Below are 27,494 nucleotides of genomic sequence, written 5' to 3' on the forward strand. Positions count from 1 at the left end.
AAAAAAAGGGGGGGCAGTCCGGGTGGCTCAGCAGTTTGGCACTGCCTTCAGTCCAGGGTGTGATCCTGGAGACCCAGGATAGCGTCCCACATCGGGCTTCCTGCATGGAGCCTGCGTCTCCCTCTGCCTGTGTCTCTGCTTCTCTCTCTCTCTCTCTCTGTGTGTCCTCATGAGTAAATAAATAAAATCTAAAAAAATAAAAATAAAAATAAAATAAAAATCTTAAAAAAAAAGATAGCTACTGGTCTAGATGATCAGATGGGATTGAATTTGGGCCTCTTTCAGGGAGAACCCAGGGAAGTTCTGGTGACTCCGGGTCTTGTAAGGAGACTGCTCCACGCTGGGCTCCTTTCCTTACCTCCCGCCCACTGTAGCAGAGGAGCAGAGTGTGGACAGCAGAGTGTGGTTCTCAGATTTACTGAAGGGTGGTCAGGGAGGGGGGCAGGGGACAAAGAACCATGACAGGGAGAGTAGAAAGAACATCCAGAGAACAGGAAAGCTCTGGGAACTCTGATATGCAGGACAGACTCTTTCCGCGCCTTTCCAGTCAAATTAACAGCCCACACCTCTACCCTTTATGAGAGCCCAAGGGCGTCGCAGAGCCACGATGCACAGCAGCATGGCTGGAGGATAAACCTTATTTTTGTGTGCCTCTTAGGTGGTCCAGAAAGGTTGTGGGATCTTGGAACGATCAAAGGAAAATGGTGTATGTCTGAAAAGGGGATGTTCAGATCTCAGTAATTGGCTCAGGAGAAACTTAGCATTATCAGGCCTGTACAAATGTTGAGGATGAGGAATCTGGTTTCCTCTCTTCTTCTGGTTGGCAGATTGTAGCTTATGATAGCTGGCAGAGGTGCCGATAGTTCATCTTCAAGCAGTGGAAGGAACTGGCTGCAATTAGTTTTCCCAGAAAGAATCTGCCAGGCCTTTGACAGACTAAGGAGTTATTTCCTAAATAAATCACTCTTGCTCTGCCATCTTAAATGCACATGCTTTTCTAGAAGGGCATCCATCCTGTATCACCCAAGCCTAAATAAAGCAAACAGGGCCATTATAATTTGGAGATGAGGCTCACTGACAGCTCCATGTAGCAGAATGCTGGGGTGGGGGTGGGGGTAGGGAGGCATTCGTAATTACCAGTTGGCGGTACCTCATGTCAAGCTAATGGGGACGATGATATCATTTATCCTGGGGACCAAAAAGACAGAACCAGGAAACAATATCAGAATGAGATTTGTTGTGTCCGGAAACTCTCCTTTTTTGAAAGGTTTTGGATCAACATCAAGAATGGCAGAGCCATTTCATTGTCTTAAGCCTGTGGTGACTTCGGAGTCACCATGTTGTCAAGATGATTCACCTTGCCTGGGAATGAGATTATTAATCCAGCTCAATTTTACCCATAGTTTTTGGAAATTCACTCCCATCTTTCCCCTTTATTTATCTGTATAAGATATTATTTTCAGGGCAGCCCCAGTGGCCCAGCGGTTTAGCACTGCCTTCGGCCCAGGGTGTGATCCTGCAGACCCGGAATCGAGTCCCACGTTGGGCTCCCTGCACAGAGCCTGCTTCTCCCTCTGCCTGCCTCTCTCTCTCTCTCTGTCTGTCATGAATAAATAAAATCTTTAAAAGAAAAAAAGATATTATTTTCATTCACGTTCCTTAAAGATGAGTTGAAAGCCCTTGGTTACTTCATTTAGTCATACACTGGAAGATACAGACTATAGCTTCTGGTGCCTTTCCACCTAATAGAATGCTCCAGACTGCCTGCTATTTAAGGTGGCATTAGCACTTCAAAAGCAGAGTCTAAATCTCCCCCATAGTCCATTTTCCCCAAGTAGAGGGAAACAGGACGAGAAGGCAGGGAGTATTGGATACTGCCCTGGTATGGCCAGGCCCCAATGCCATGCTCAAGTTGCTGTCTCAATCTCTATCTTATTTCTCTGCTGACTGTGAATAGTAGCAGTTCTTGGCATTTGTACTTTCGGAGTGGTTTCTACATCTTAGTGAAACACACTGATGTGTTTTTCAAGGTTGTGTTTACAATATTGTGTAATTCAGAGGCTTGGGGCAAAGAGGGACAGATAAGACAGGATTTCCTGGCCTCTCATTAGCAACATCTATGGGCTCTGCTCGGTTCAAGGGGTGCTGAAACCCCTCACCCAAGGTTTCATGTCAGCATCATGGGGAGCAGGTTTTATTTGAGAAAGGCCTTTCATTAAAATAAACTTCCAAGGGTAAAGCCATCTCCTTTATAGGAGTGCATTAAGTGGTTGAAAATCAGACATGCAGTCAGCTGTGTAAACTGTACACTCACAAGTCACTGTCTTATGGGAGGATGATCGAGCTGATGCCTATTTTAATGACACATCATTTGTGCCTCACATAAAATTATTCCGGATTTTTAATGACCTCTTTTATTCTAGGAGAGGAAAACACTTAGAGCCCAATACTGGGGTTTTTCTCTATAATCACTGATGCCCAACGGGAGATATTCATGCTCTGAAGTCGGTCACCTGAACCACTACGGCAGGAGGACGCCCACTAGAAGATTTCACTCCAGAGGCCCACACAATACATCATAGCTGAGAAATGGGCTACGATGTCCAGACTGCTTGCTCTTGGGGGCAGGCTCTATGTCTTGTGCATTACGCATGCCTACTCCAGGGCCTGTTAAATATGATGACAACAATACCTTTCGTTAAGCACTGTTACATACAGGCACAGTGCTAAACGCTTTACGTGAACCTCATTTAATCTCGCAGCAGCTCCATGAGGTCCTGAGGTGGTTGCTTGCTTATTTGCTCCCAGATCCATCTCTGTCCTTCTGCTGCTCTACTCTGTACCCCATTTTCCAGGTTCCTTGGCTTTTAGTTAGATTCAGCCAAGAAGAGACAGTGGTACAGGCTGGTGAGCAGAAAGGGGGAGAAGGTGAGAGTATTTCTCTTTTTTTTAAAACTTACTCTATTATTTAGAATATTTTATTTACTTAGTTGAGAGAGAGAGAGCGAGAGAGCGAGAGCGGGAGAGAGAGAGAGAGAGAGAGAGCATGCGTGCACATGTGCAAGCAAGAGCGGGGTTGGGGGAAGGGCAGAGGGAGAAGCTGACTCCTCCCTGAGCTAGGTTGGATCCCAGGACCCCAGGATCATGACCTGACCTGAAGGCAGATGCTCAACCAACTGAGCCACCCAGGTGCCCCAAGTATTTCTCCTTTCTTGCTCTGATGCAAGTGGTGGCTCTGGGAGCAGCTGGGATCCTCCATGGATCCAGCTCCCACTAGCCCTGGCTTCTGGGGAGGTGTCATAGCTGCCCTGGCACCATCTGGCTGTGGTAGTAGCTTCCTGATGCAGGTGGTCTCTGGATTGCCTGAGTATCTTATTTGGCTTTTCAGCTCTTCCATCATCCAGGTAAGCAATTCTCCATATTAAGTGCCCTGTCTTTGAGATGATCTGGAGTGATGCTTCCGTCCTGACTGGAAGCTGACAGAGCTAAGTACTACAGTACCCATGTTTTCCACACGAGGAAACTAGGGTTCAGAGACATTAAGAAATGCACCTAAGTCACGTCATCAGCCCATGCCTCTTAACCAGGAGATAGTTCTGCCTCAGCATACACATATAAAGTCATTGAGTGATTGACAAAGCAACTCTTGAACTTGGGTTCATGGCCCTTAGAAAACATCTCCTACACCTGTACCATTGCTTGGCCATTCGAGAAGACTTTTGTTCTCGTCCTATTTATTTCTTCCTCTTGCGAGTTGTGTGACTTTGGAGACATCCCTTAACCATCATAAAACTGCCGTGAGCATCTCACAGAATGATTCCAATATAAGATACAAGGCAAATGGGAAGTGAGACTTAGCAATGTGGGTTCTTCCAAGAAACCATGCCCTGCAGGCCAGATTTGAATTATGCCATAAAGGTTATGTGGTACCTGTGTAGGAGATACTGTATATCTCATACACAACCACAAGTACAACAAATATTTTCGAATGCCCATGATGTGCCAGGCACTATTCTAGGCTCTTGGGGTTCAGCTGTGAACAAAACAGGCAAGAACCATTGCCCTCAAACATAGTCCATTTTCTCTTTTATTTTAAGTGCCCATGATGTTAGAAATACTGTTCACTGGGGCCTCAATGAGTCATGCAGTTGTTGTCCAAGAGCTTTCTTTCTAAAGCTGTGGCACTACTTACTGGCTGTGTCACCTTGGGCAAGTCATTTAACTTCTCTAGATCTCAGTTTCCTTATCTGAAAAATGGAATTAGCAACACTAGTAAACCTAATGCATGTGGTCATTGAGGAGATGAAATGACAACGCACATAAGTCCTAGGAATGGTGAGAACCGCCAATGTATTATTTTTACCTTGTGGCGATTCATTGAAAAAGCAAATCACATGGAGCTTCCTCAGGCCAACTCTTAAAACTTTAAAAAGAATGGTTCCATTAATATGGAACATTGATGAATTTTCTTAAAATTTTCCCCTTTGGATTTTTTTCTTCTCATTATTAGGAAATGTCCCCCTGTCTCTTTTCCTATGACTCTTTTACCCTCTGTGCCAAATAATTCCTCTTCCTCTGAGGTACTGGTACTACTAAATATGCCTTTTTAGAAGAGCCTAGGCACTTGGGACCCCACCCGTAGGATTTTATTGTAACTTAACTCAGTCCAAAGGGCTTTTAGGGGGATCCCTGGGTGGCTCAGTGGTTTAGCACCTGCCTTTGGTCCAGGGCGTGATCCTGGAGTCCCGGGACCGAGTCCCATGTCGGGCTCCCGGCATGGAGTCTGCTTCTCCCTCTGCCTGTGTCTCTGCCTCTCTCTCTCTTTCTCTGTCTATCATAAATAAATAAATAAATAAATAAATAAATAAATAAATAAATCTTTAAAAAAACAAAACAAAACAAAATAAAAAACAAAGGGCTTTTAGTAAGTATCTACCATGGGCACCTGGATCCCTGAGGGATACGTAGGGCCTGATCTATGCTGAGGTAACAGGATGGGGGGAGTTTCACGGAGCCAAACTGTCTTTAGCTGTCTTCATAATCTATTTTTGCCAGTTATTTTCTTTACTTTGTTAGTCATCCACCTTGTACCAGTTTTTCATTCACTCTACAATCAACCCCTACTATGTATTCAGGCACTTCACTGGGTTCTTGGGGGTACACTGGTGAGCAAACAGGTGTGGTCCCTGCCTTTCTCAGCATCTGAGAGGTTGGACAGTGTACCTGGTTGTACAAAAGAACATTCTGTAACATAAGAAGAGTAACCCTTCCCTCCCCCCCCCAAACACACACAGTTGGCTTATGGGAAGGCCCACGGGGTTTATGGAGAGATCACTCAGTTCTAAGAAATCTAGTAAAACTGCCCAATATGGAGAACTTTGCAAGGCATCACATCGACAGTGTCTCAGGATCCTCAAAAGTTCTTCCTTCTTGGGAGCAGCAGGAGGGGCTTTTTTGCCTCATCCATGTCCATGTCTCCAGCTATGAAGAGAATGCAGCTAACCTGCAGACTGTGTTCCTGATGGTGGATGGAGGGCAGGGGAGTCCCAAAGCAACTGCTGAAGCCAGATTAGTGCTGATGGGTTCGAGAGTGGTATCCCTCCGAGTGCTGGAATCCAATAGGATACATTAATCTCCTTGGGGGACAAATGAAATTAATCCTCTTTCCAGATGGCAGCAAAGTGACAAGAGTATGGAGATTAAAAGAGATTGTCAGGTTGTACGGGTGACAGCACCATCAATCGGGTTACAAAATCCAGCACTCTATTCTCACCAAAGGCAAATGGCACCATTTCATTTTTGCAAGTCTGATGGCTTAGGGGTTCTGGAGAAAAGCCCATTTCTACTAACTGTCCTCTGATTTAACTCCTTTCCACTTCCAAATTTCTACTTATAAGAAACTATTCTCATTCATGTGTTAAATACTATTTATATATTGATCTCTTTATGTCAAACTCCTCCTTGAATTATCATTTTTATTTCTATTGACTTCCATAAGACAGCAGCCGAGGCAACAGAGAGCTGTCAGCCTACAAGTTTCCCTGGGGAATAAGCCCTTGGGTCCAGAGGCGGAAATGTGGTTGGCATAGCACAGCATTCATGACTGACATGTAGCAGAGGTCTTCACGATAACCTGCACTTTTGGAACTTCCATGACTTCATCAATAATTTCATTATCACCTCATCCAAAGGCATCCTTGGTCATCCTTTATCTCTTAGCAGCATCTCACAGATGCTTCTCCATCCCTGTCAATAATTTACTTCTTTTCCCAACTGTCTAATTCTTCCCTCTTCCATTGACCTCTTTGCTGATCCAGAACTTTGGATGCATCTCCTGAGATCCATCCTCGGAGCTTCTTCCAGCCACTCTTCTCTCGATGACCTCAGTCATCTCCATGGCTTTGCGTGTGTTCCTGCCAGGCAGGGATTCCAAATCCAGGCAGATGCCCTCATCTCTCTTCCACACTCAAAACTGGCATCTCTAACCTGTCTGCTTCAAACTCGGCATGCCTCAGGTCAAACCTGCTTTATCCCTCAAACCAATTCTCCTTCTTGACTTTTCATTTCCTCCCAGTTTTACTGTTTTCCTAATCCCTATGCTTCAGACCTCACATTCATGTTGAACCCCTTCCTACAGCTCATTTACCATTTTCTTGTCACCAAATCACATACGTTCATCAGTCAGATATAGCTGCCTTTTTAATTCCATTTCCATGACTATTTGTTTAAGTTATTATCACATCCCATCCGGACTACTGCAGTAGTAAAGATGTCAAAGTCACAATGTGACTTTGGAGACTTTCCTTCCATTATGTAGTGTTTATAAAGTGCCTGGCACTGATCTAAGCACTTTATACACAATATTAACACATTAATTCCTCATAACAACCCTGTGAGGTAGGGAGATTATTAGACCCATACTACAGATAATAAAACTGAGGAACTGAGAGATTAGTGACAACATGCCAGAGGTCAAACAGTTAGTAAATGGTAGTGCCAGAATTGAACCCCCTGCAGCCTGGCTCTAGAGCTTGTGCTCTTAACCATTAAGCTAAATTGCCTTAAGCAGGTGCTTGGCTGCTGGTGATGTCATGGTCATCATCATCATCATCTTCGTCAGCCTCAATTCTTGCCTACCCTGCTTAGCAGTTACTCACCATCTCCTGTCTCTTGTAAGTTTAATTTAAGATGTGTCTATCTTTTTTCCCAAGTTGATTGAAAGCTTTCTGAGGGCAGACATCCTGTCTTTGGAGCTCATTACAAATAGCAGGAATTTGGCAAAATCCATTGACTGAATTATCTGAATACCACATCAACAGCCTCCTGATGGATGTCATTTCCCACATGCAGTTAATTCTCCTTGTCATGCACAGAATGACCTATTTAAAACGGAAAGTAGATTTACTTAATTCTCTGTTCAATACACTCCAGTGGATTCCTATAGAATTGCAAATTCCTACCATTGCAAGGCTCTGTATTGGTGGGCTCCTAACTCTGGCCAAGTCTTCTGACCCCCTCTTCCTATCTCATATACCAGCCACTTGGCCTTCTGGCTGCACTGCTGACAGCAGGTGTACAGACCCCCAGCAAAGCCCTCTCCTGGCTGTGCACCCCGCCCACAGTCCCACAGACATCCCCCTTCATTCAGTTCAAACGTTCAGTCTGCCATTGACAATAGCGTTCGTCCACCTCCCATCCTTCTCTCCTCCTCCCCCTGCTCTGTTGTGAGTCACTGGCTCTTCCGGTGGTATTGATCCCTACTCGGCACTCCATTGCACATTTATTTATTTCTGTCTCCCCTTCTGCAATGTAAGGGCTCCAAGAGGGCAGAGACCTTGACTTGTTTAACGTGCTATCACCAGAGCCTAGAACAGGCCAGGCACATAGCAAACCTCCACAAATATTTGGCTCATGAATGAAAGAACAGGGGGGAAAGGGGGAGTCTTAAAAGGACTTCCACTGGGCCCATTCTGGTATCTTCCTCCATCAGCCAGCAGGGGGCTCTTCTACTCTCTCTAGAATTCTGAATCGTTGACCAGTACCTTCGGAGTCAGGAGCCTGAAATTATACCGCCTCGCCAAACCAGAATTACCCCATGTCCTCCTTTCTCCCCCTCCAAGTAGGATTTTTCCAACCCAGGCAAATATTGAACTTTGTGTTAACAAACAGGTTTTACTTTTTATAGGTGGTTCTTTAAGGATTTTTTTTTTGGTTTGGGTTTTTGGAGGGTGTAAATGTTGCTGCTAGAAATTCTACTTTTTTATTCACTCACAAAGATACGTTGTCATAAACAAAATGTATGGAAGCAGTGGGACGGGAGCACAGCGGTAATGTGAGTTTATGTAAGTGCTCAGCCCCACAGATTAAACAGCTGACCGAATGAGGCCAATCAATTACAATGCGTATTTATGTCTTTTTGACAAGGAGATGCCTCTCTCTCTGATTTTTCTGGCCACCTTCTCCCCAGTAGCCCGTTGATATATCTCGTTGGGACCAGATGTCAGAAATATGTTGGTGGATATAACGTCTTCTTTTGAAAAATAAATCTTCCCCCACCTAAAATGGGGTGGTTTTCAAGTTTGTATCAATTTAAAAATTGAAATATCCCCACTGGACGGCATGGCTAATGCACTTGAATGGGCTTATTGTCTCTTGTCCATTTCCTTTACAGTCAGTTTTGGCAGGAGCGCCAGCCCCACTGCCAAGACTAAAAGAACTATATATTATGGTGCATGTGCTCTGCCAACACAAAGTAAAACTAGTTTGGCAACCCTTAACCGTTGTTGGGAGGGCCCAGGTATCATAAGGATACTAATATGGCTAGGATTCTGTTACTCATGTCTGTTCTGTACAAATGGTCCTTAATTTTGTACACAAGAAAATTCACCTCTCTCATCAGGCAGTCGTTTCCTGGAAAAACCACAGTAACTTTCTGTAAATGAACCAGAGTAAATGGATTCTTGCAGAGGAAGGAGTGAAGAGGAGCTCGTGGGAATGGATAGCTTATCTCGATGAAGAAGGCCGCCTATCAGGGTAATTTTTAATAAGCAGGATCCCTTGTTTAGTTTCCCCCAATCTTTAGTTTCCAGACTGCAAGCCAATTTCAGTCATACATATATATCTTTTTTCTTTCTGGATAAAAAATGATTGAAACGGCTGACTCTGGGCAAGGGGAAATGAACCCTATGACTCAGAAGAGCTGAGGAAGCGGGTAAAGGTACGTGTCGAGTCTGTTGACCTAACCTAGCAGCTGTTGTTTCAAGGATTTCCTTGGAAGACAGTGCTTCATAGAGAACTATGTTAAAATGCTGTTTTGTCGATTGATAAGGTTCACCCACTGTGGGCCGAGATCCTTACCGGGCAGGTAGGGTGTGTGTGCAGCAGTTGCCTCAATGGAACACAATTCCTGCCCTTGGAGAGTTTACAAGACTGTGCGTATCGAAGAGGCACACTTGAAAGAGGCTTAAGATGATTGATTGCAAAGGCTGATGCTAATGACTGACTCAGATTCATCTATTTCTGAACAGTCAAGTCTTGACCTCATTTTAAAAAGCTGAAATGGGGCAGAAGTTTAGGTCTATCTGGTCTCCAGAAAGAACGTTAACTATATCCAAAAATCCGTAGCAGTGTGACAGCTCTCCTGAGCACAAAGACACCACTTCCAAAATTAGATCTGGAGGTGGTTGGGGTGCAAGGCCATTCATTGTACTTTAATAAGTATTAAACAGAAGTTCACTTATTCCAAGATTCTTACTGAGCGCCTACTATGTGTAAGGCACAGGGTTAGAATCATCAAGTGACTTATAACTGGAAAGGGACCATGACATGCACATAAACCGTTGAAACGGAATGGACATAGGGATGAGTGTCTGGAAGGAGGCATGGATGAAATGTTGAGGGAGTTCAAAGGAAAGGGGTAACTCATGGATGAGAAGCCTGGGGAAAGTGCTGATGGCAGGTGGATCTCATAGAACAAATAGGACTTGAACACTTTGGACACAGGCATGGCCCTGGGGCTGAGTGTAGAGCAGTAAGAGCTTCGGCAGCTTCGGTGCCCTGTCTCCCTGTACCAGATGTCCAGCCGGAACTCCGTACTGACAAATCAAACATGGGGCTTGCTTGAAACTTCACCCAGTCTCTGCCCCCATTCATTACTTCAGTAGTAATTTCTTTAGGTTATTTTAGTTCACTTACTCAGAAAAGTCATTTCTTCTTTTAGGAACGAATGAATCAGTGGTGTCTATTTCCCTGATTTCCCCATACTCCTTAAATACAAGAGCAGTTATCACTCAAGCTCACAGGATCACAGATGTGGCATGGCCCTGTCTGGATGGAATGATGGTCAGGGTTCTTTATGTTTTTTTTTTTTTTTAATAGAAAATAGGATTTATTTTCACATTTCAAGTGAACATAAATAAGTGTCCCAGAAGTGTATTATACGCATAATCAGTAAATTTATTAAACACAGAAAAATCAAAGCCGTCCAGAAAATACACAATTACTTTCTTCCAGAGCACCTGGCACATATGGGCCATTTCCGTTCTTCACCAATTCACCGACCAGGCACAGCTTGCAGTGGGTTTGTTCTGAGGCTTGTCTGCTTCTACCCTCACAGGCTCTCCTCAAAAACCACAGCAGCAAACTAACAGGATTCACAGAGGCCAGGATAAAATGCCGTGGCCAAAGACCCTTCACAAAAGCCCCCATAATACAGCAAAGGCCAAGCTTTGGGGTTCTGTGCCTTCTGCATGATGGCCAGATACCAGATACTGGAAGCTCTCTCCATGTCCTGCTGCCTAAACAGCAGACTGATGGACGTGTCTTGAAGGCAAAATAGGCAATAGAAAGGAGCAAGTGAGACCTGGGTTTGGGGGATGGAACTTCCTGTCTGAACCACTGAGGCTCCCAGCGGAGTGCTAGCTTCCCTCGGAAGGACTTCCTCCCCCACCCCCATACCCCAGGTTTGGAGTGGATTGGACATTGCCATGAAGAACTGCATTCCACATAAAAATGGTCAGATGGCAAGATTCTGAAGGGATTGAGACCACCCACCCAGAACAGAAGCTTGCTCCAACGCAACTAAAGTGGACTGTGTGTCTTGGACGTGGAAATGACATGATAAGCGTACTTTTTAAGATGTAGAAGCACTCTGATGATAATCCTTCAGAACCAGAAAAGGCCTTGACACATATTGGATGCTTTACCAATGTCATTAGTGTCACCTTCAAATGTAAAGCGTGACTTTTCAGGAGCTCGCTGCTACTGCCCACCTACTGACAGATGCCCTTCAATTTTCAAATAAATCTAGCAGTTACCACACTTCAACGTAATGCCGACTCACCTGTTTCCCCAACTGCATGGTTTCATCCCCATTTCATGTACTTGGAATCCCTGCTGAATCCTCATAAACCACTTGATGGAAAACAGAAGCAATCAACTTTGCTGATTGCTGAAGACTTTAGACATCACCAAACAACCTCACTACTCCATATTTTTATTGTGGTTTCTGTATTTATGAGAATATCCACCTGCTTTTATTGTCCATCGTTCATGCTGTGATAAGTCATTGTCACACCTGAATTCGTCCAAAAAATTGTTTCCTGGATGGAGAGTCATGGACTGCTTGGGTTCGCCCCTTGATAAACCTGTAACTACTACTTCTACATAGCTTTGCTGAAGTCCTCTGCTGCTGCATCCATTCTCCTCTCCAGTAGCAGGTCGCTTCCTATCACCCAAGGCAGCTTTCCATGTGGATTGCTTGTAATCATCAGTGCTGCACACCCCTCATCCTCCTTGCCCCCTCCGTCTCCCCCTCCACCCCCCACCCTCAGCCTGCCAGTCCACTGGGCTCAAACTGCTGCCTCTTTTTGGATGTGCAGAAAGAAATGTAGCTACACACTGCATTTCCTTAGCCTCAGCTAATTGTGATTTTAGAACCTTGGAAATAATCACAAAACATTCTTCAAAATAAATTAGCATCCAGGTCACCCTTCAATATCTGTGAGAACACTATGTACTACTTCTGTTAAAGGGCATAAAATCCATATTTTTGTTTAAAAAGTGGGATCTACCTTTATGCAGCATCCAAATTTAATTATTCTTAAAGCATTTTAGGATCCCAGATGAAAGATGCTACTGCAATGTAAGTTCTAATATTATTTATTTCCCTAGTCATCAACATTAGTTGGTTTCTCCTTTCTTGAAACCTATTTATCATTTGTATAAATATAGTATTTGGGGGAGCTTCCTGCATTAGATCATCTCCTATCCTTTTAGTGCCCTTGACATTCACTGCATTTTCCTGGTGAGGCTTGCTGAGATATTAATGCAGTGGCCTCTCCTATTTTAATACCATTGGGAGGGCTTTCATGTAACTCATTGTTGTAAGATGAGTACTGATGATTATTTTTCTTGTTTTTGGCCTATGTAGAACACTATCTTCTTCCTTACTGGGGTGACCAGACTTTTTTCCTGATGTCAATATTCATTCACCAACATTTATAATTGTCTCCTGTGGTGTGTTAGGCACTGTGCTGGGATCTAGGGCTGCCCAGGAACTTCTGGGCCCTTCACCTTCTTCAAAAGCCATCTCAGATTGTGTGTCCTCTGAGAGGTTACATGTAGCGCATTGCCTCCTACCCACCTGCCTGTGCAGTATGGCAGACAGATGCTAAGGTAGCTCCCATGATCCTGTCCCCTTGCATTCATACCCTTTTGTAATTCTCTCCTCTTGGGTGTGGGAAGGAGCTGTGATTTGCTTAACCAATAAAATATGGCAAAGGTGATGGGATGTCACTTCAGGATCATGTGACATAAGATTGTGATGTCTGTCTTGCTGAAGGAATCTCTCCTGTGCTGGCTTTGAGGAAGCAAGCAGCCACGTTGGAGAGGTGCAAGTGGCAAAGAACTGAAGGTGGCCTCAGGCTGACAGCCAGAAGGAAACCGAGGTCCTCAGCTTCAATACCCAAGAAGGAACTGAATGCTGCCAAAAACCATGCAAACTTAGAGATAGATCCTTCCTCAGTTGAGCCTTTGGATGAAGAGTTATCTTTGGTCAATTCCTTTTTTTTTTTTTTTTTTTAAGTGAGCTCTATGCTTAATGTGGGGCTTGAACTTGATTACCTCGAGATCAAGAGCCGCATGCTCTATCGTCTAAGCCAGCCAGGCACCCCTCCTTGGCCAATACCTTGATGGAAGCCTTACATAGGATCCAACTAAGCTATACCCTGACTTCTGACCTACAGAAACTGTGGGATAATGTGGTATGAACTCTGTGTATATGGTACATAGCTTTATGACTGTATTTTGATTGCATTATAATCTTTTTTTTTTCTGTCTGGCTTCCCCACATACAATGAAGACCATAATAATAACACTACTAACACAGAGTAGAATGTCCATTGTATCTCTCAATGTGCAGAAAAGAAACAAGTGGATTTCTATCATTTTCACTAGCCACTCTCATGTCAGTCCCAAGACCCTACTCCGCTGCTGGCACCCAGGAGGAGGAGGAGGAGTTACTTAAACTTACCCAGAAAACAGAACTCTTCAAATTGTGTCCAGTTGGCTTGGTTGGTATCTCTCCTTTCAAAGCTTTCCTTTCTTCCCTGGCCAAAGTTGTGTCAGGCACAGGACAACCTTGTATGTTCTCATGGCAATGGGAGAGGACGGCTGGTTCACAGGAGGGTCCTATGCTGTACTGGCCTCCTCGGCACTGCATGAGTGGGTGACTCCACCTTGTTGCCAGGCATTCTGCTGGCATCTGCAGGATGCTGAGCTCTGCAGTGGATGGAGTTCTTGGCCTATCTCAGCATGATCAGGAATGGTTAGCCTTCTTTTTGCTGACTGAGCTCCACGTTGGTCCTTGCTGGCTCTGCAGATATGTTAATTTTCTTCCATGCTCTCCATCCGTACTGGCCTGGAGTGTCTATTCTGTGGTCTCTGCTCTGCGCCCACTTTGGCAATAGCCATGCCAGGACTGTGACAGTCCTGTTGGTGATCAGTGATCAATCAGCTTCTGTGTCACCCATTGGAGAGCCCAGTGGATCATGTGAATTCCTTTCATGCTACAGGGGGGCAAGGGGCGGCTCAGGGCTCTTTCTGCCCCACCTTGACAGGGGAAGACCCTGTGAAATGGCTTTCCCACATAGTCCTGAAGAAGTGACACAGCCTCATTTTCAGCTTCTTTCTTATTCCACGTACTCTTATGGACAATGTAAGGTCTGAGTCTAAAAAATTCAAGTATAATCTTCTCTTTATCTCCTTCTCTCCAGATCTCTCTCCATCACCATCACCCCTCCTGGCAAGGCTTCAGATTCCTCATTCTGTCTGCGAGAACTCTCCCTATGTCATGTCCTTCTGTTTTCCTTCTCTACTCTAAGTGGGACTTACTCTTTCCTTCCCTGGAGCACTACACCTCATGGCTTAGCCTTGGTGGTATGCAGGCTTCAGGAAAAGAACTGGCTTACCAATTAAGAAAGATGCATTAGGTGTTTTCATTTAAAAATCATGCCTATTGCCAAATATGAATATATTTTACTCCCACTGAAACGAAGAACTTATGTTCAACAAAAGATTCCATAAAGAGATTAAAAAAACAGGTCATGGATTTGTAGAAAATACTTTTACACATATAACTGACAAAATGTTAGCATCCAGAATATATAGACTGTACCTAAGAAGAGAAAAAAAAAAAAGACAAATTATCCAATAGAAAAATAGGTATAGGACACAAACAGGGATCTCACGGAAAAAAGCATGAATGGCCAATAGACATATAAACAGCTGTTTGACTTTCATAGTAGTCAGTGAGATGGAAATTAAAACCATGATGAGATGCTAATTTACATCCACCAAATTAGCAAAAATTTAAAAGTCTGATGCTTAGTGTTGGGTACAATGGGGACTTTGATATACAGGATGGGAGTATAGATTGGTACAACCACTTCAGAAAACAAGTTGGCATGACCTAAGTAGACTTGAGTAGTACATGCATACTCAGCGATTTCACTTGTAGGTGGATCCTGAGAAATTCCTGCACCTGTGCACCAGAAACCATACAGAAGAATGTTCACAGCAAAGATTTGGAAACAATGTAAATGGACATAAACACCAGACCATAAACATAAGCATACAATATAGTACCATTCAGCAATGAAATGAAGTTAATGAGTTATAGTTCTACAGGTCAGTATAGATGCATCTCAAAAAGACATTGTTGAGTGAAAAAACAAGGAAAGCAAGGGAACAGGACAATATTGAGTATAAAGATAATCTCTGGGTGCCTGGGTGGCTTGGTAAGCGCCTGCCTTCGGCTCATGTCGTGACCCCAGAGTCCTGGGATCGAGTCCCACGTTGGGCTCCCTGCTTTTCACTCTCCCTTTGCCTCTCCCTCTGCTTGTGCTCTCTCTCACTCACTCGCTCTCTCAAATGAATAAATAAAATCTTTTAAAAAATAAAGATGACCTCTTTGCGGGAAAAGAAAGAGGAAGGGAGAGGCAATCAAGGATGGCCACCTTTCCCTTTTCTGAGTCGGGGGTTGGCAAACGTTTCCAATTTTGGGGAGCTAGAGAGTGACAGTTTTAGGCTTTTCAGGCTGTGTAGGCCTTGTTACAACTATGCAACTCTCCCGCTGTAGTGTGAAAGAGGAGGTAGACAGTAGGTAAAGGATGAGTATGGCCATGTACCAAGTAAGACTGTATTTATGTTTTTTTTTTTAAGATTTTATTTACTTATTCATGAGAAACACACACACACACACACACACAGAGGCAGAGACATAGGCAGAGGAAGAAGCAGGCTCCCTGCAGGGAGCCCAACGTGGGACTCGATCCCAGGACTCCAGGATCATGCCCTGAGCCGAAGGCAGGCACTAAACCTCTGAGCCACCCAGGCGTCACAGGCTGTATTTATGGATGCAAATTTGAATTATATATAATTTTTACACATTATGAAATATTATTATTCTTTAGATTTTTTCAACCATCTAAAAATGTAAAACCATTAGCTTATGAGTCATACAAAAACAGGGAGGGGGCCCCCAAAGTTTGTATATATACTATATACTGTATACATGTCTATGTATCTATCTATCTACACTCTTGTGTATGCTTGATATCATTTATTTTTATTTTTATTTTTTGATATCGTTTATAAGATTTTTTTCAGGATAAAAAATTGGGGGTGCCTGTGGCTCAGTTGGTAGAGCACATGACTCTTGATCTCAAGGTCATGAGTTTGAGCCGTACATTGGGTGCAGGGATTACTTAAATAAATAAACTTTAAAAAAAAGAATAAAAAATTATTATCCATCTTATGCTATCATCGTATTTAACATCTGCTTTGTGCCAAGCACAGTGGTAGGGGTTACATATCATTTTAAATTTTGGCAAAAGACGTGAAAGGTAGGTATTTTTTATTTCTAGGTGATGAAACTAAGCCATGTGAGGGTTAAGTGACTTAAATCAGGGCCCACAGGAAGTCAGGGGAGACCAGAGAGGTGAGCCCAGGTCTGTCGCAACTCCACACTCTACAAATTCGATCCCTCTGCACCCCTGAAGTGCAGCACACCGTGTTCTCCTCTGTACCTTTGCGACCAGTAGACATTCCTTAAACTTCAGTAATATGCTGCTTCCTTATGGTACAAATGAGGCTGGGGTTCTTGTACCTTTCTTCCAAGTGTATCAGTTAGGGTCCTGGTTTGTTTTTTTTTTTTTTTTTAAAGATTTTATTTATTTATTCATAGACACAGAGAGAGAGAGAGGCAGAGACACAGGCTGAGGGAGAAGCAGGCTCCAAGCAGGGAGCCCGATGTGGGACTCGATCCCGGGTCTCCAGGATCACACCTCAGGCTGCAGGCGGCGCCAAACCGCTGCGCCACCGGGGCTGCCCAGGGTCCTGGTTTGTAAGCTACCCAACCATCTCTGGTTAACTCAAGAAAAAAAAAATACTTTTTTTGGTAAAGATATTGGGTATCCTTATACATGGAGCTCAACAGTGAGATCTTGGGAAGAACTTGGTAGCTGGAACAACAGATAATCTCTCTGTAGCACCTTCCTTAGAATGACTCACTCCCATCTCTTTCCTCTGTGAACTCCTTTGTTTCTAGAAGGGCAAGTGGTTGGTCTCTCTGGGATCACATGCTCAACCTCGGGATGAGAAGACATCGTGATTGGTCGTCCCACCAAGGCCACATGGAGTGGAGGAGGAAGTATTTCCCCAAAGGGGATGCTGCTGTCCACTACTTCTTGGAAAGAGATGATCTTCCTTCCCTGCTCCTGGGACAGAGCCTCAGAGGTTAGAAGGAACAGTGTTTATCCTTCACCACTTGTAGAGAAAGGGCTTAGAGCACTGGCAGCAGGTTAGCAGTAGCAGATTCATGACAGAAGGATACTTTAAACAAAAATATATTTTTTATTAAGACTTTGTTTTTTACAACTGTTTTATTTTTTAAAGATTTTATTTATTTATGTATTTATTTATGTATTTATTTATTTGAGAAAGAGAGAGCGTGTGTGCGTGTGCAAGTGCTCGGGTGCACACACAAGGGGGCCACGGGCCAAAGGGGGAGGGAGAGAGACAAGCAGATTCCCAGCTGAGCGCAGATCCAATACAGGGCTGGATCCCAGGACCTTGAGATCATGACCTGTGCCCAAGGCAGCTGCTTAACTGACAGAGTCACCGGTGTCCCTAGAACTTTAGGAAGTTTTAGATTGAAGGAAAAGTTGAGTAGAGAGAGATCCCATAGAACCATCACCCCTCCTCTCCCAGTTTCCCCTATTATTAACATCTTCATTAGTGTGATATATTTGTCACAATAGATGAACCAATATTGTTACATGATGACTCACTATGTCCCCCGTTTACATAGAAGTTCTGTTGCACAATTCTGTGGGTCTTGACAGAAGCATATTGTCTTGTACTCACCATTTTAGTGACTGACCAAATACTTTCACCACTCTAACAATCCTCTGTGCTCACCCTATTTACTCCTTCTTCCTTCTAACCCCTGGCCACCTCTGATCTTTTTACTGTCTCCACAGAATTGCTTTTTCCAGAATGTCATATGGTTGGAATCATACAGGATGTAGCCTTTTCAGATTGGCTTCTTTCACTTAGTGATATGCACTGAAATTTCCTACAGGTCTTTTTATGACTTGATGGCTCTTTTTTTTTTTTTTTTTTTTTTTTTTTTTTAGCATTAAACAGTATTCCATTGTCTGGATGTGCTATGGTTTATTTATCCACTCATCTACTGAAGGACATCTTGATTGCTTCTAAGTCTTGACAGTCATGAATAAAACTGCTATAAACATCCGTGTGCAGGTTTTTGTGTGGCCATGGATTTCCAATTCCTTTGGGTAAATACTACGGAGTGGGATTGCTGGAGTGTTTGGTAAGAGTGTATCTAATTTTGTAAGAAAGCGCCAAATGGTCTTCCAAAGTGCCTGTACCATGTTGTGTTCCCATGAGTAATGCATAAGAGTTCTCTTGCCCCACATCTTTACCAGCTTTTGGTGTGTCAATGTTTTGGATTTTGGCCATTCTAACAGGTATATAGTGGTATCTCATTGTTTTATATTTATTTTTTTAAAGATTTTACTTACTTATTTGAGAGGGAGAGAGGGAAAAACAGAGAGAGACAATGTGTGGGAGGAGGGGCAGAGGAGAAGCAGGCTCCCTGCTGAACAGGGAGCCCTATGCGGGCTCCATCCCCGGTCCCCAGGATCATGACCTGAGCCAAAGGCAGACACTTAACCAACTGAGCCAACCAGGCACCTGTATCTCATTGTTTTAATTTGCAATTCTCTCATGACATATGACTTAGAGCATATTTTCATATGCTTATTTATCATTTGTATATCTTCTTTGATCAGGTGTCTGTTCAGATCTGAAGCCCACTTTAAAATTAGGTTGGGTTAATTTTTTTTACTATTAAGAGTTCTGTGGATATTTTGGATAGCAGTCCTTTATCAGATGTGTCTTTTGCAAATATTTTCTCCCAGTTTTGTGGCTTGTCCTCTCATTCTCTTAACAGTGTCTTTCGTAAAGCAGAAGTTAAAATTCTTAAAAATATTTTATTTATTTATTCATGACTGAGAGAGAAGAGAGAGAGAGAGAGAGAGAGAGAGAGAGGCAGAGACACAGGCAGAGGGAGAAGCAGGGTCCATGCAGGGAGCCCGATGCGGGACTCGAACCCCGGACTCTAGCATCATGCCCTGGGCCGAGGGCAGGCACTAAACCATTGAGATACCCAGGAATCCCCAGAAGTTTTAAATTTTAATCAAGTTCAGCTTATCCATTCTTTTGTTCATAGATCCCGTCTTCAGTGATGTATCCAAAAAGGCATGTCTACACCCAAGATTGTCTACATTTTCTCCTATGTTATCACCCAGGAGTTTTGCATTTTACATTTAGGTCTATAATCCATTTTGAGTTACTTTTTTGTGAAGATTGTAAGGTCTGTGTTTAGATTAGTTTGGTTTTTTGTTTTGTTTTGTTATTGCATGTGGATGTCCAGTTGTTTAGCACTAGTTGATGAAAGACTACCTTTTCTCCATTGCATTGCCTTTGCTCCTTTGTCAGAAATCAGTAGACTATATTGGTGTGGGTCTATTTCTGGATTCTCTATTCTCTGCCATGGATCTAGTTGTCTACTCTTTCACCAACACCACACTGTCTGGTTACTGTAACTGCGTAGTAAACTTTGAAGTCCGAGAATGTCGTGGTTCAATATCATGTTTTTCTTCAATATCATGGTGGCTATTCTGGATCTTTTGCCTCCCTCCATATAAAGTTTAGAATCAGTTTGTAGATATCTTCCAAATCTGGAAATTATTTTATTTTATTTTATTTTTTGAAATAGTTTTAAATATAAGTTTTCTAATTAGATATAGTTGCTGTCTCTTCACGAGATTTTTATTTATCTCATGCATTTCCTTTTTTATTTTTTTTATTTTTATTTTTTATTTATTTAATTAATTTATTTATTTTTGCATTTCCTTTTTTAAATAAGTTTTATTTAAGTAATCTCTACACCTGACATGGGGCTCAAAGTCATGACCTCAAGATCAAAAGTTGCATCGTCCTCCAGCAGCCCGGGGTCCCATATCTTACACTTTTTCACACTTTGTGGCATACTAGGGAACATTTTCATTGGGAAGTTACATGGTTAATGCATTGCTTAAAAATGTAGATCCTATGGTCGACACTAGAGATAAGCTTTTGTACAATTTTAGCACGTGGAAAAGAATTTTTAAGATTTTTAATTGTGGTAGAGCACCGTGGGGCTCAGTTAGTTAAGTGGCTGCCTTCTGCTCAGGTCATGATCTCAAGGTCTGGGATCAAGCCCTGCATCATTGGGCTCCCTGCTCAGTGGGGAGCCTGTTCTTCCCTCCCACTTGTGCTTTCTCTCGCTCTCTCACTCTCTTTCTCTCAAATAAATAATCTTAAAAAAAAAAAAAGATTTTTAAGGGATATCTGAGTGGCTAAGTGGTTGAGTATCAGCTTTTGCCTCAGGTCGTGATTCCTGGGGTGCTGGGATTGAGTCCCGCATCCGGCTCCTTGCAGGGGGCCTGCTTCTCCCTCAGCCTATGTCCCTGCCTCTCTCTCTCTCTCTGTCTTTCAAGTATAAATAAATAAAATCTTTTTTTTGAAAAAGATTTTTAATTGTGGTAAAATACACATAAAACTGACCATCATAATCCTTTTTGTGTATAGTTCAATAATGTTAAGTGTATTCTTTTCTCGAAATTTAAATTCAGTTAATTAACATGCGGTATATTATTAATTTCAGAGGTAGAGGTCAGTGATTCATCATCAGTCTTGTTCAGGGTATTCATATTATTGTGCAACTAATCTCTAGAATATTTTTAATCTTGCAGAACTGAAACTCTATACCCATTAAACAGCAACTTTCCACCCTTTCTCCCCCAGCCTCTGGCAATTTCCATTCTACTTTCTATCTCTATGAATTGGCCAGTCTAGGTACCTCAAATAAATGGAATTGTACAGTAGTCATCTTTTTGTGACTGGCTTATCCCACTTAACGTAATATCCTTGAGGTAATTCCGTGTTGTGGTATATGACAGTCTTTCCTTCCCTTTTAAGGCTGAAAATACTTCATCGGATGTATATACCACATTTTGTTTATCCATTCATCCACCCATGGAGTTTTGAATACATTTCATTTTATTTTTTAAGATTTTATTGATTCATTTGAGAGAAGAAAGAGCATAAGCTAGGGGGAAGAGGCAGAGGGAGAAGCAGGCCCCCAGATGAGCAGGGAGCCCAACAGGGGGCTCTCTCCTGGGACTCCAGAATCATGACCTGAGCCAGAGGCAGGCACTTAACCGACTGAGCACCCAGGTGCCCCTTGACTGGAATACCTTTTGAAGTGGAGCTTGCAAGCTCTCTGCTCACTCTACCTAGACTGTGGCAGACATGGCGCAATGAGAACATGGAAGGAATCCAGCCCCTGCAGGTGCTGCTCTGTGCTGGGTGCTACAACCAAGGCGACAGACGAATTTTAGTTAAGAAATTGGGCAGAATCAAGATACGAAAATGCAGAGTGTTTTGCTCTATTTTTCTCCCTTGAAAAAGTCAGAGTAACATTTTGAGGGGCTACAGGAAGAGGGATTAATGACAGATTGTGCCTCCCTCATGTTGTGAGAGTTGTGACATAACCAGTGATATCTCCATATTGCTCTATAGTTTACTGATATAATTATACTTACCTACTATACTAAAATGCTTGGATATACAAATAATTATATTAGTAAATCCAGGATTTGATCATTTAGTAGATGACAATTCCAGGCATGGCTTTGAATACGTGGATTGAACTAAGACTAGATTATGTTTAACAAACAAAAGCTCAATATAAAATATAGTCCAAATCTTTAGGACAATGATATTGTTAACTCCAATATGCTTGATTTGTGAGTAGCTTTTGAAAAGACAATGAATAAATAATAATATCCTAGAGAAGAATAACCCAAAGGTTATAAGATTTGCTGAATGCCAAATAGGAGCACGACCAGCATTCTGATGTGTAAAGTGAGATGTTGTCTGAAGTGATGACACAAAGCAAATTTAAATAGCTTAAAACAATGTATTTTGAAGATAGAAATCTAAACCCAGAGTACGTGATTTGAAATATTAGAAGTCATTGCTTTCAGGAAATGGAAAAGAAATAAAAAGGTCATCATAAATGTGGCACTGAATCATGGTAGTGACCCACAGCCCCAAACCCTGTTTCTGCTATGACCCTGTGGGGTGTTTGGGGGCTGGTCAAGTATGGTTCTGGAGTCCTACATTACAGTTATTGAAACATCATTTATGAATTGATATGAATGTCAGGTTCTATTTTCACTTAGTATTAGCTTCATTGTAATGCTTTCTATTGGTAATACCTTATATTGAACCAAATTTCACATCATTTGCTCACATTTTAGAGTCTCAGAGTTTAGAGAACAGATCTTTGATCCCATAACTGTTTCTTTCACAGGTTTCAAACTTCAGTCTTCTAATTTTTTTTTTGAGAGAGAGTGCATGTGCATGGGGGAGGGAAGGAAGGGGCAGAGGGAGAGAGAGAACCTTAAGCAGGCTCCACACCCAGCGCAGAGCCCGATGTGGAGCTCGATCTCACAACCCTGAGTTTATAACTTGAGCTGAAATCAAGAGTCAGTCGCTTAACTAACTGAGCCACCCAGGTGTCCCTCAAAAACTTTAGTCTTAACACTCTTGGCTTTCACATCCAAACTCTCTGTTTGCCTGATGTATAGGAATCATATCAAACCCTGACTGCTTTGGTTTCTTCTCTCTGTCTCTTCTCCAACTCTTTGGCATCTTTCTTGAGGTCTAACCACAGAAATCTGCAGTTCTCTGAGTGAAGATGCATCACGACTTTGTACAAAGTGGGGGCAGTGAATGCTACTGGACCCCTCCCAGGGTATCACAGGATGAAATGAGACAAAGTGTGGGCAAGCATAAAGAAAGATATATTTATTTTTTCTGATTTAAATATTAACGTGGGACACCTGGGTGGCTCAGTGGTTGGGCGTCTGCCTTTGGCCCAGGGCGTGATCCTGGGGTCCTGGGATCAAGTCCTGCATCAGGCTCCCCACAAGGAACCTGCTTCTCCCTCTGCCTATGTCTCTGCCTCTCTCTCTGTATCTCTCATGAATAAATGAGAGATTGAATAAATTTAAATTTAAATTTAAATTTTTTAAATCTTTAAAAAATAAAAAATTAACATATGCTTATTGTAAAGAAAAGCATAAAATGATTATGGAGTGAAAAGCAAAATTTCTAGAAATAATGTCTGGGGCTAGCTTGATTATACTCCTATAGATTTTTCTTTCCTTCTCTGGCTAATAACGTGTAATACAATTGCAAAAACAAGATCATTCTACAACCTGTATTTTCTCCTGCTTCATTCATTTCATACATTGTGATATCTTTCTAGGTCAGTGCGCAGAGAGCTACCACATTCTTTTTCACGCCTCCGTGGGATCCTAACTGCATGGGTGCCTCCATAATTATTTAATCCATTTTGTAGTGGTGGCCGTGTTAGCTTGGTGCCAGTTTTTCCTTTTAGCCTGTTTCCAGTTTTTTTAGTTTTTGAAACAGAGCTTCAATAAACAGCATCGTGCTGTGACATTTTTACATTCTCGAGTGGCTATTTCTGTGTATCTCTAGGAAAGGAGCTGCCAGGTGCAAGGTAGGCATTCTTACATTTTGGGTCGGGGGGGGAGGTTTGGGCCTGTTGATCTGAACCATTCTCTTCTCTAGTCCTTTTTGTGAGTAACATTAAAATGAGCTCCAAACCTCCTGAAGCTTATTTTCCAAATGCTTCCTTTTTGAGTATCCAGAGAAGTACCTGGATGTTCCTAATGTTTCTCTCGAGTGGAGTGAGGCCCTGGTGATTTTTTCTTTCCTTCTTTATTCAGAATGGTCACTCTCCCTGATCATCCTTTTACACTGTACTTCCTGTGCGCCTTCCTGTTTATTACTTGGAACTGTATCTGGTGTATCCTCTTTCCTTGTGGTTTCTAAAACTACCTGTACTTGGAAGTTATTATTTAAATCTCTCTCCCACATAGGGCTGGCTGAGCTTACCCATTGAGGGAACTGACTGGAGTGACAGGTATAATTTCTCACCCAAATCTTCTATCTTGCCTTTTTATTCCTTTAATAAATATTAAGTGCATAATATAAACTAAGACGTAACAATGAACAAGACAGGCAAGATCTTTGCTTGCATAGAGCTTGTATTCTAGTGGGTGTTTATTGGAAGGTGGAGTATGAGGGAAGATGGATATGTAAGCCAGGGGTTCTAGATGGTACCAGCATGATGAAAGTACTAAAAAGGGTATTAGGGCAGAGCATGATTGGGAGGGGCACCTTACATCAGGAGAGGCCTCTCTGAGGAGGTGATATTTGGGTTGACACAAAATGAGGCAAAAAACAAGCCATGTGGCAAACTCAGGTAAGATCTTTCCAGGGAAAGGGAGCAGGAAGTCCAAAGGCCCTGGGGCAGGACAACTTTGGACCATTCAGAGAACTGAAAGGAAAACAATGTGGCTAGAGCAGAGTTAGCAAGGGCCAGAAAGACAGCAGATGAGATCAGAGAGGGGATGAGCCAGATCATGTAGGGCCTTGAAGTCAATATAAGAAGCTTGGATTTTACATCCAGTGCAATGGGAAACCAATAAAGGAGAGTACCATCCAATTTATGTTTTTTTTAATTTTTATTTATTTATTCATGAGAGACAGAGAGAGGCAGAGACACAGGCAGAAGGAGAAGCAGGGTCCCTGTGGGGAGCCTGATATGGGACTGGATCCCAGGACCCCAGGATCATGCCCTGAACCAAAGGCAGATGCTCAACCACAGAACCACCCAGGTGCCCCCTAATTTATGTTTTTAAAAGGCTGTTGCGGCTGTTACGTAGGTAATAGATTATAGTGGGGCAAGGAAGGAATTAAGGACCAATTGGAAGGACATTTCCAGTCCAGATGTAATATGATGGTGGCTTAGACTAGGAGATGAAGAGAAATGTGTGAGCTTGGGATACACTCTGAAGCGGAGCAAACAGACTTGCTGATGGATTAGACGTAGAAGGTGAATTAGGGGAAGGATCATGAACACGACCTATGTTTTCCATCTGAGTACCTGAATGGATGCTGGATATTATTTACTGAGATGGAAGAAGAGGAACTGGTTTGGGGAAAAGATTAAGAGTTTTGTTTAGGTCAGAAGAATCAAGCAGTCTATGGATCTGGAACTCAGACTACCTTTATGTTCCATGTGCCAGGAGCTGGGCTCAATCATGTAGAGCTCATAGCAGTAACATGATGCTTGAACAAAGAAGATACTTCCTAAGTGCTTAATGGATTAAATTGTCCTCATTACAATGTAGATATGCCCCCAAAGTGATAACTCATCACGTATTGTTAGTCATTCTCACCTGAGTATGAATTTACATGTCTATTTTATAACAACGGTTTGAAAGCCAGTACTTAAAAAGAGATACCAAAAGGACTTTAGGAGCACTAGACTCCTTTGAAGGTACAGGCTGAGACTTGTGGGTCTCCTCAGAAGAGAAGGGGAGAAGGGTGCTAAAAAAAAAGGCAAAAAACACAAATTATAGAAATGTTAATTTTGCCTAGGACTGCTAGCATTCCTTCATTTTCAGTCAAAGTAGTCTTTTTGCTGGCTGCCTTGTTAAAAAAAAAACTACTGATTTTATATAACATTTCCAGTTTGGTCTTTTTATTCTAGTAAGCCATTCTACTGCATAGTTGCATTATGATTTTTTTGGTAACATATAGAATTTCTACCTACAGAGATTCATAAAATACTTTGCTTGCTTGAGAACACTGTTGTATAATACTACAGTTAAAACCTCACCAAGTAGTCCTCTATGAGCTAGTGGTGTATGTTACCCTCCCACTTGCAGAGGAAATAGTCCTTTATAAGCACTGAATACTCACCCAGTGACAGGTGGTGTACTTAGCACTTGGTTCTGGGTTCCTTGAGGACAGCAATGGGGCTTTGTCTCCAAGACTCTCTGGGGCTGGCCCGGTGGAGGCCTAATGCTTTGGATGAAAAAGGCAGATTTAAAATAAGGCCAATAATTAATGAAACTGTTCTTGGGGCATCAAAAATAAATAAAACAGGGCCTTCTAAATTAGGCTTTGGGGTCACTCTCTATCCTTTGGATCGAACTTCTCCATGCTGTGGGTATGAATCCACTTGTCTGCATTGGGTGCAAGGATTGTTCCATTCCCTCAATTTTCTAAGTGAAACTAAATTGAATTCCTCTGGGAATTTCTCTGTGACCCTGGTAAGGGGGAGTTTAATCCTGGGGAGGTGTGGAGGGGCCCGGCCCCTTGTTGAAAGACTGTTTTTCAATAAAGATGAAGTCATGACTCAAATAAGAATAAAATGAACAAAGTGAAAGGTTCTATCTATCTATCTATCTATCTATCTATCTATCTATCATCTATCTCTCTCTAATTCCTGAAGAAACAAGTAAGATGTCACTCTGCACTGGTTCAAGGGAGAACTCAAAAATCACACACATGAGACAGGTCATCAGGAATGCTGAAATGAATTCACCTCTAAACCCAAAGCTGGTCAGTGATCCACAGGACAGTTCTCCGCTGTGTTCTGCTGGACAGAGTTCATTTGCATGTCAGTGGACAGGAATCATTTGCATCACAACCTGTGTGAGCGTCCTAGGGCTGCCTTAAGAAAGTACTACAAATGAGGAGGTTTAAAACAACAGAAATTTATTCTTTTTTTTTTAAAGATTTTTAAAATTTATTCATGAGAGACACAGAGAGAGAGGCAGAGACACAGGCAGAGGGAGAAGCAGGCTCCCTGCTGGGATCCTGATGCGGGATTGGATCCCAGGACCCCGGGATCACAACCTGAGTCGAAGGGAGACACTCAACCACCGAGCCACCCAGGTGCCCCCAGAAATGTATTCTCTCATGGCTCTGGAGGCTAGGATGACAAAATTGAGGCATGGGTAAGAACAAGCTCCCTCCTCTACCTACCTGGGAGAGCCCTTCCTTGCTCCTCCCTCACGGCTGTCGTGGGTGGCTTTACTGGCCATCTTTGGCATTCCTTGGCCGCCAGCTGTGATGTTGCAGTCACCACAAGCCGTTTCCCTTTGTGTGTCTGTCTCTCTGTGTCTCTCCTCTTCTTATAAGGACACCAGTCATACTGGATTAAGGGCCCACTGTGCTCCAGTATGATCTCATCTTAACTAATTGCATCTGTGGTGACCCTACTTCCAAGAAAGGTCACATTCTAAGGTACCGGGGGTCAGGACTTCAAAATATCTCTTGAGGGGTCACGATTCAAGCCATAACACTACCCATTTTCAGCAACCCCAGACTTGCAAAATAGCCCAAAGGCAAAGAAGGACATGACACCCAGTAACCCATGTTTTCTGCCCATCTCTATCTTTTACAATTGTCCC

The 27,494-nt window shown here is 42.7% G+C and overlaps 1 long non-coding RNA gene across 2 annotated transcripts; it reads left to right on the forward strand.

Annotated features, from left to right (window-relative positions):
• The first annotated feature begins 8,044 nt into the window (after nt 1-8,044).
• LOC144288293 (uncharacterized) lies at nt 8,045-23,607 on the forward strand. 2 transcript variants are annotated; one of them, XR_013356253.1, is made up of 4 exons: nt 8,045-8,342; nt 8,900-9,033; nt 17,108-17,295; nt 23,468-23,607. It is a non-coding gene; the product is annotated as an uncharacterized LOC144288293 (long non-coding RNA). The 2 variants fall into 2 exon arrangements; XR_013356252.1 differs by lacking the exon at nt 23,468-23,607 and having other exon boundaries at nt 17,108-17,385.
• The last annotated feature ends 3,887 nt before the right edge of the window (nt 23,608-27,494 follow it).

This window comes from Canis aureus, chromosome 18 (genome assembly GCF_053574225.1).
Source record: "Canis aureus isolate CA01 chromosome 18, VMU_Caureus_v.1.0, whole genome shotgun sequence".
Lineage (NCBI taxonomy): Eukaryota > Metazoa > Chordata > Mammalia > Carnivora > Canidae > Canis > Canis aureus.